The 9,557-nt window shown below is 42.7% G+C and overlaps 1 pseudogene; it reads right to left on the bottom strand.

Annotated features, from left to right (window-relative positions):
• Positions 1-2,144: 2,144 nt before the first annotated feature.
• Positions 2,145-8,080, bottom strand: LOC101439523 (solute carrier family 35 member F2 pseudogene; annotated as a pseudogene).
• Positions 8,081-9,557: the final 1,477 nt, after the last annotated feature.

Genomic DNA, 9,557 nt, shown 5'->3' with positions numbered 1-9,557 from the left:
TTTAGCCAGACTGGTCTTTCTAAAGAAGCAGTCCTTCCCGCAGCTAGTTCCTCACTGCTCTTAGACCCTCCCCTAAACCCTGCAGAGTGCGTGTCGCCCGGCCGCCACCTTGCTTTCAGGTTCCTGGCTGCCAGAACTGAGAGAATAAATTCCCGGTGCCTTAAGCCCTGCATGGTGGTGCTTTGTTACAGCAGTCTCGGTATACTTGGTAAGCTGCTGGCCTGGGAGGCCTCTGCCTGGAGGGCTCTCTCTCCATCCTTCAGGTTTGTACCTCCACATCGCCTCTTCCAGGCAGGTTTGTCTCATTAAGGCTGAATGAGATGCTTCTCCTATATGCTCACATATTGCCCTTTACTTCTTCCCTAAGGTTGCATACTTAGTCGGGTGTTATTGCCTATTATTGTCTTGACAAAAAGACTAAACACCTTGTGCTGTTAACCATTTCATCCCCAGTACCCAGCACAGTATCTACAGCGCCTGGCTCCCAAAAACGCATGCCAGTTAAACAGATGAATGAATTAATTTGATGAATGCTAGAATAGAGGAATGGATGCCCTGGCATCAGCTCTATAAGTTGGAACAGGTTGTGAGATGGAACTTGAGCTCTTACGTCTTTGCTTCTTTCAAATCCTTATCAGACCATTAAGGAACCCTTTACACTATGCCAATATTTATGGAGAATAGTAAGTGACCCCACAGTCACAAAATGCTCAGGTCCAAAGAAAAAGGAGATAGGGTGACTGGTTTTCTGTTTGTTCATTTTTTAGAGGCCTCATTGGCCCCAACACTTTACCTTCCATAGATGTATCTGGCATGTCTAAAAGCGACACTCTTGGCAGTTCAGGTCCCTCTACCATCCACAGCCACCTGATTCTTAACTTTCCCACTTCTGTTGATGGAAGCACCATCATCTGAGCTACTGAAACTAAAAATATCTGTCATCTTTGTCTCTTTCCATAGCCCTCCAGACCCTGAGTCCCAGGTATTTGACCTCCCATCTACCTCTTTTTTTCCTATTCCTACTGTTACCATTAAAAAGTGTTTTGTATTTGAACAAAGCTCTATTAAGAATAAGTTTTCCGCTAAGTTGTGAAATGATCAAGGACACCAAGGGCAGCCCAGCTCATGTAATATGTAACACAGACCTGAGGCTAGCCTCTAGGAAAACACCGCTGTTAAAATAGTTACGTTTTCACAGCAGATGCAATACCAATTTTAAATGGCGTCAGACAGGGTAAGGTCTCAGCTCAGTGCCGCTCTTTTTTTAAAAATCTTTATTTACAATACCAGGAAAGCGCAGTGCATGTCCCTCGGCCATAGGAAACAGGAAGGCCAGCCTCCTCCTCTGAACTGCTGGCATTGTTTTATTGTCTCTGGTAGAAGGGTTTTAAAGAGCAATTGCTTTTGTAGTTTAGCTATTGCCAGAAAGAACATTAATATTAATTACACCACAATTAAATCATAGACGTAAATAAGCATTCATCAAAGTTTTAAAAAGGGCGATTTTATACAGTCTTCTCCAACTGGTTATATCAAACCATTCTGCTATTTATGTTCCTCTTTTTTTTTTACACAATTATTTGTGGCAGCCAATAGACGCCTTCAGAAAATAGCGACATTCTCTTTGAGAAGGTATAGACAGATGGTCACATCCAGCCTAATGAACTGTCAGGCTGAGGTCACGTTTTGCCAAGTCATATGGCCTGGAATTCTTCAGTCTCCCCACGTACCACTGTTGCTGTCCAGCAAGTCAGTGCCTCAGTTTCCCCATCTGAGGTTCACTACTGGGTATCTCCACCACTCTGCTTCCACTGTGCCTCTGAGATCCCAGTGTGGGGCCCGCGCATAACTTGTCTCCCTAACACTAACGGGTATGCGTCCTCAAACACATGGAAACAGCGTTCTTCTCTAGCTTGTTATTTCTACTTTTGACTCACTGTGTTGTGTTTCTTCCTCAAATCTAGCCACTGGGTCCAGTCCAACACTGTGGAGCATTTACTCCAAGTCTGATCATTTTTCACGTATCCCCTAAACAGTCATTGAGCTCTGCTTTACCTCTGGTGGCTCCCAGTTTCCCAGGAAGCCTCTGGTGCACTGTCTTCTCTAGCTACAAGCCCGCAGAGCAGGTCTCTTGGAGGGTCGCCTCAGTCCTCAGTGCTGGGGATCGGTGGCTCGCTGCTTTCTGCTTGCTCTGCCGTGCACAGCAGGGTGGAGCAGCACTAACAAAGCTCACCGTGATGATGGTGAAGGACAGGATATAGAGCCCTGAAAATACATGGTGAACAGAAAGAGATCCCCCCCCCCCAAAAAAAAAGGCTGTAAAGGTGAGTTGACAGCAGTGGCACTAGTGACTTTAATTGCCAATGCCGTGAAGCTGTACAGGCAAAACGTGCAAAGGACAAATGCCCCAAGCAGCAGGGCAATCCCAGTGAATGCTGGCAATATCCTTGTTTTCCACGATCAATAGCTGTAAGCCTCTCATCAGTGTTCCAAATAAGCCCACCATTCCTAAAAGCTCCTGTCTGCTCAGTTTCTTCACTACGTGTTCTTCATACACATTAGAAATGGCATAGAGATGTCCCAAGAAGTATCACTATGTCACCAGTCAGTATATCATGACCTGCATTGTCTTCCCTTCCTGCTAATATGTCTGCACCACCCGTGGTTCCTACACCCGACAGACAACCACTGCAGTGAAGTGGACCTCTGCATCTTGCTTAAAGAGCAAACCACGAGAAAGCCTTCAACATAGGAATGCCAAAGCACTCCAAAAGCTGGGCACTAGTTAAAGCCATGTACTGGTACGCTCTGACAATCAGATAGTTAGCTTCTACATCTGCTAGTCCCAGCAGAATATACTTCCACCGTTTTCTTTTCAAGATGTGTTAACAGAAAAGGTTATCACTGCCTGGTCGAAATGCCAGCATCCCTCTATAAATTAGGAGAAGCCAGCAATAGTTGACAAAGCTCTGAAGCATTGAGGTGTTCCCTTTACATCTTTCAGCCAAATACTGGCTGGTGATTGCTCTTCCACATATACACAAGGACCACATCTGCCCAGAGCAATTGTTTCCAGAATATTCCAGGTGAAGCATTTGCTCTTTTTCCTGCACAGGAAGCTGGTGAATGTGCATGACGCTCCCTGTGTGTGGGGCTGCGGGGCGCCGGGTCCCACAAGCTAGGCGGCCTCCACTGGGACCCCTGCCCAAAGCATCTTAATATTTTAATGCAGAATGGCATGTTCATTTCCTTCCTGTCTTGTATCTAAGACTTACAGCTCTCATTTTAATAAAGAAATAGGAAAAATCGATACTATTCTAGAGTATCTGGCCATTATTTATAGGTAGTCAGTACCCATCCAGCGATTGTCTAGGCATCTGGCCCTTGAGAGAGTCAAAGCACACACTTTTCCCATTAGAGATTGTCTAAGTTCTAATCATGTATTTTTAGACCTTGAAAGAAACAGGAAATCATGTTCTTTCTGCCTTGTAGAGATGGTTTAACAAGTAGCAGGTTAGTATGTAAAGACATCTGCTCTTACTTAAGAACAACCAGCAGATGACAACCAACCATCTGAATGACTCTTCTGTGTCTCCTAAGACCAGGGTTAGATATTTTCCATGTCGTTGCTCCATTCCCTTTATTTAAAGGCTCGTACAATCGATTCCTACTCGAATTGTCGGCAGCTGAATTTTATCCTTCTTATTTTCAGGAAATGAAAAGTAGGCATTCCATGTTCAGCGTTTTGCTTTGTCAGAAAACTCACAGCCAGTATATTGCCCAAGTATGCTGGTCAGTTCAATTTCTGTGCCTAATTGTCTGCTCTCTTTGCATCCTTCAAATGCTCTCTGCAGGACTTTATCTTTAATTATTTTTTCTTGTGCTGTGTTTTAATCTCAAGTCCAATTTCCAAACCTTAAATGAAAAAAAAAAATTAAATAATCCATTCAATTTAACCATAGCAACAACAGAAATACTGGATCAATATTATAAGTAAATGTGAGTAAATCCCTAAATAAATATTTAAGATTTCTGTCAAGAAAGGACTAAATCAAAGCGATAAGTGAAAAGCAGAATTAGAGATGTTTTCTATAGACACAATGCTGGGGATTAAATCATGTCCCCACAAAAGACATTTCAAGTGTTCACCCCGGTCCCGGGGATGTGAACCAATTGTAAATAGGACCTTTGGGCGGCGGACTTGGCCCAGTGGTTAGGGCGTCTCTCCACCAGATGGGAGGTCCGTGGTTCAAACCCCGGGCCTCCTTGACCCGTATGGAGCTGGCCCATGTGCAGTGCTGATGCCCGCAAGGAGTGCCGTGCCATGCAGGGGTGTCCTCCGCGTAGGGGAGCCCCACGCGCAAGGAGTGCGCCCCCTAAGGAGAGCCGCCCAGCGTGAAAGAAAGTGCAGCCTGCCCAGGAATGACGCCACCCACATGGAGAGCTGACACAAGATGACGCAACAAAAAGAAACACAGATTCCCGTGCCGCTAATGACAACAGAAGCAGACAAAGAACATGCAGCAAATAGACACAGAGAACAGACAACCGGGGTAGGGGGTTGGGGGGGAAGGGGAGAGAAATAAATAATCTTAAAAAAAAAATAGGACCTTTGACAATCCTGTTTAGATGAGACCTTAATTCATGACTGGAATCCTTACATGCAGAGGAAATTTGGATGCTAGAAACCAGAAGAAGCCAGAGAATGAGGCAGATCACAGTGACGGGCAGATGTGCATGCCAGGGACCTCAGCAGTTGATGGCAAGATACCACCAGAATCTCAGACTCTAGGAGAAAGCACAGCCTGTCAAGACATTGATTTTGGACTTCTAGCCTCCAGAACCATGAGTCAATAAATTCCAGCTGCTTAAGTCAACCAGGGTGGTATTGTAGCAGCCCTGGCAGATTAAGACTGCCACCTATCACATAAGTGATCTGTGATATGTATGATAAGAGCAAAGATAAATTCTAGAGTCAGAATACTGATCTTTGAATCCCAGCTTTATCCTTTACCAGTTGTATGTCCTTGGGCAATTTATTTAGCTCCTCACTGCCTAGGTTCATCATCTCAAAATTACAATAAAAACAGTCCCAACTAATGTTGCTTTGAGGGTTAACGAGTTGTCAAGGATCTGGTAGGCCCTCAACAAGTCCTAGCTTTTATTTTTACATGACATCTCCCTTTTCACATTTATGATGATAAGGTTTCTAACAACATATACTGACAATGAAAGTTATTCAAAAGTTGGTTAGTAGGCTTTCATGTTTTAAGAACATGTCTTAGTTAGCCACAGGGCTGCCAAGGCAAAGTACCAGAAATGGATTGACTTTTATAAAGGGGATTTATTTAGGGTAAAAGTTTACAGTTCTGAGACTGTGAAATGTCCAAATCAAAGCATCAGCAGACCTGCTTTCTCTGGGTCCTGCCGCATGGTGAAGCAAGATGGCCGCCGATCTTTCCTGAGATCTCTGCCTTCCCCCTCCAGAACCTACCAACTCCCAGAGCCCATCAGTGGGCAACCAGGCATAGGGCTTGTGTCTTACTGGGCTTCCTCTCTCAGTCTCAGCTGCTCTGCTTTCTTCACAAGCTCAGCTGTGAGCTATGAGGCATATGGCTCATCTCTTCAGGCTGCAGCTACTCTGTGGGTCCAGCCTCTTGGGGGCTTTCTACTTAAGCTTTGACTGCTAGTGATCCCCAAGTTCTCTCTCTCATGGCAGAGTAAAAAAATGTAAGAACTCCCTTTTCCTGTCTCTCTCTCTCCCTCCATTTTCATCAGACCCAGCAAGAGGGCAGAGAAAAGCTGGCTAATGCCTCTATTCAAAAGGCCCAAGCCCACAGAAACAAATTAGTTTAAAAAAAAACTTTTCCTTTTTGGGATTCATAAAAGAACTTCATACTGTCACAGAAGGGATGGGTATCTTCTCAAAATGCTAAAAATTAGTGGAAAATCCTTAGTTATGCTTCCTACAGTCACTGCCTTACTCAAACACCAATAATCTAGAACATATGTAACAGGCATAATTGTCCAGGCTAGAAGCAGCTGTGAACATGGGAGAGGCGCTCACGCCTCAGTGACTCATGAGACCACGAAAGTAAAACCATAGTGCCAGCCCTCTTCCTTGACCCTGTGCAGGACATTCTGGTATACAGGAGGTTCAGGGCATGTTTAATTTGCTTAAAGCTGATAGAAGCAATATACCAGAAATGGGTTGGCTTTTATAATGGGAATGTATTAGGTTAAAATCTTAAAACTTCTGAGGCTGTGAAAATGTCCAAATCAAGGCACCATCAGAGATGCTCTCTCACCAAAAGTTGTCTGCTAGTGATCCTGACAAGGTACATGGAGGGATCTGCTTCTCTTTTGGGTCTCATTGCTTCAGCTTCTGGCTGCTCTTTCTGTGGCTTCCTTTCTCCAGGTTTTCTCTCAGAACTCCTGGGTTCCTTCTCTCCACCTCTGAGGCTTTTTCTCTGTCTCTGCTTTCAGTCCTCCATTTAGTAAGGTTTCCAGCAAGAGAACCAAGACCTACCCTGGGTTACACCTCACCAAATCAATACAATCAAAGGCTCCCCAAATGAATCCAATCCAATCAAAGGGCCCCTAACTGAATATAATCCAATCAAAGGGCCCCATGCCCACAGGAATGAATTTGAAAAGAACATGATCTTTTCTGGGATCCACAAAAAGTTTAATAAAGTCACAGGGTAGGAGGAAGGAGATCTACCTCTCTTTTTTTTAAGGTAAGGGAATAAAGAGTTTGTTGAGAAACAAGAAAAAATAAGTACACAACCTGAGACATGGGTTGCGGCTGTGCTACAGGGTAAGATGCATACATGGGGCCCCAAGGTTAGGCCTTTCAAGACCTTTCCACCTCTACCTTCCTAACATTGGAGAAGGGCTCCAACTGTTTGCTTTTCAGATTGGTTGCCCCACTTGTTAGCTCTCAGGGGGCCAATGGTGAGGCCTGTTGTTTGGGGGTATCTGGTGCTTCCCCTTGACCCCAAAAAGAGTTCCAAATGGGACCTCATGGCCAGGGTCTTTCTGGCTTTGTCTATAGTAGCAAGGGGTTTGGGGGCAGGAGTAGACCTCATTTCTAGCTTCCAAAACAATAGCTGAATGGAAGCTTACCTTTAGTAATGTCCTCCATTCAGTGGCCAGTCTTCCCTGGACATGCAATCAGAGAGGGAGGGGCCCAGCAAGAAGGTACTAGCTGGAGATGATGACCCAAGGCAAGCAAGAACCACACCTGGCAGTCAAGGGGTAGGGTCATGGTTTGAGGAGGAGGATGGTGATGAGCACATCTGCTACCATACAGCTCGACTGTTGATTCTCTACCATCTCCCTTGGCCCCATCCTCTTCCCAGAAGCAGCAGCAAATGGACAATCAGACCACCCTCTTTTGGCTCAAAATTATCAGCACTTAGATGACATAGGAAAAAAGAAACATATGAATCACTTATTATGTTCCAGGCATTGTGCTAAATAGTTTACATAGAATATCTTATTTAATATAATATGTAATAAACAAAAATGTGGAAAATGTAAAAATTAGATTTCTAAAAGCAGATTCGTTTTTTTCTTAATTTGTATTATTTCATTACATATTTACTTAAAGGTGCCGCAATCATTTACAGATTAATCATATTTTTAAAATATCTGTTCAATTTTTTAAAAAATATTCACTTTAAGGAAATGGAATCAAAAGCTCTTTAAAAAAACAGATTTAGATTCAGCTAGGTGTTGATCAGGTCTAGTTATTACATGGTCTGAGGCCATACTCACTATCCAAAACAGTAGCCAGTAGCCATGCCTGGCAACTGAGCACTTGAAATATGACTAGTACTACTGTGGTACTAAATTTTAAATTTTACTTAATTTTAATTAATTTACATTTTGAAACAGAAGCAATTTAAAGTAATTTTTCCAGAAACACAGCTCTACTGTTTTGGTAAAACCACATTTCACTTTACCTGTTTCTCACATATGATGTTATTGTTGTATTATGATATTACGCATCTTGTGCACATGCATCATTTCTGGTCCTACATGTAAATACATCCTTGATCTTATTGATGTCCATGGATCGATTCTGTTTGAATGATTTTTTCCTGTGTACTGATATAACAGTATAATGTGTTCATCTGAATGTTTTATGAAGATGTACAAGTTACAGTGGTGCCTATAAAAATCATTATTGGTAATTAAATGGAAGTACTTACTTTAATTTTAATATAATTGAATTATTTTTCTAGTTTATAAAAATAAGAAGGACAAATATTTTTTATTCAAAATGAAGGCATACTACTGATGCTAAATAGAGTGGAGGTTTAGGGAAACGGACTTTGGCTCAGTGGTTAGGGCATCCGTCTACCACATGGGAGGCCCACGGTTCAAACCCCGGGCCTCCTTGACCCATGTGGAGCTGGCCCATGCGCAGTGCTGATGTGCGCGAGGAGTGCTGTGCCACACAGGGGTGTCCCCCGCGAAGGGGAGCCCCATGCGCGAGGAGTGCACCCGTAAGGAGAGCCACCCAGCGCGAAAGAAAGTGCAGCCTGCTGAGGAGTGGCGCCACCCACACTTCCCCTGCTGCTGACGACAACAGAAGCAGACAAAGAAACAAGACGCAGCAAAAAGACACAGAAAACAGACAACCGGGGGAGGGGAGGGGAATTAAATAAATAAAAATAAATCTTTAAAAAAAAAAAAGAGTGGAGGTTTAGAAGCTAGTTCTAAACAGTAGTGGAAAAGCAGAGATTTGAGGAAGGTATATCATATACCTCAATAAACGGCAATTACAATTTACTGAAGAGGAGCAAAATGATAAAGCTGGTTATTGTATTAGAAAAGTTTCAAGCGTACAATATTAAGACATTTCCTGCAAATACATAGAAAATTCAGTAAGAGGGGAGCAGATGTGGCTCAAGCATTTGGATGCCCACCTCCCAAATGGGAGGGGCCGGATTCAGTGCCTCTTAAAGAAGACGAACAGACAGCAAGTGGGCACAATGAGCAGACACAGCGAGCACACAATGAGCAGACAGATGAGGGAGCCATCTCACGGGGAGGAGATTAAGAAAAAGAAAATTCAGTAAGAAATTTTCTCTCTCAACAATGAAAGAGTGATGAAATTAGTTGCCCAAAATCAGAATTTAAAATCTAAGAAACTTTTTAAGAAAAGATTTTTAACAGGATCTGAACTTGTAACTTTGGCCAAATTTTCCTTATAAAATGCAAGACCTTTCCAATATCTCAAAATCTGAAAAAAAAAAAAAAACAGTATATTTTTTTACAGCTTTATATAAGTATGAGATATAAAGACACTGCCATTTAATACTTTGAATATGTTTTGCCTTCAAGAGCTTCTTAGTTTACAAAGAAATATTGTCCATTCATGGCCTAAAACATCAAACTCAGGACAATGGCATTTTTTAATGTTTTACATCTGTCAAGAATTTCAGCCTTATTTTTTAAAAAAATTAATATTCTTTCACAGCAGATGGAGTTCCAGTTAAATTAGGTCAAAAATCCAGATTATTGAAATTTTTTACATAGAGACT

Source organism: Dasypus novemcinctus, chromosome 13 (genome assembly GCF_030445035.2).
Source record: "Dasypus novemcinctus isolate mDasNov1 chromosome 13, mDasNov1.1.hap2, whole genome shotgun sequence".
NCBI classification, from domain to species: Eukaryota; Metazoa; Chordata; class Mammalia; order Cingulata; family Dasypodidae; genus Dasypus; species Dasypus novemcinctus.
The sequence above is the reverse complement of the archived record's forward strand: the minus strand, read 5'-3'. Positions and strand labels throughout refer to the sequence as shown.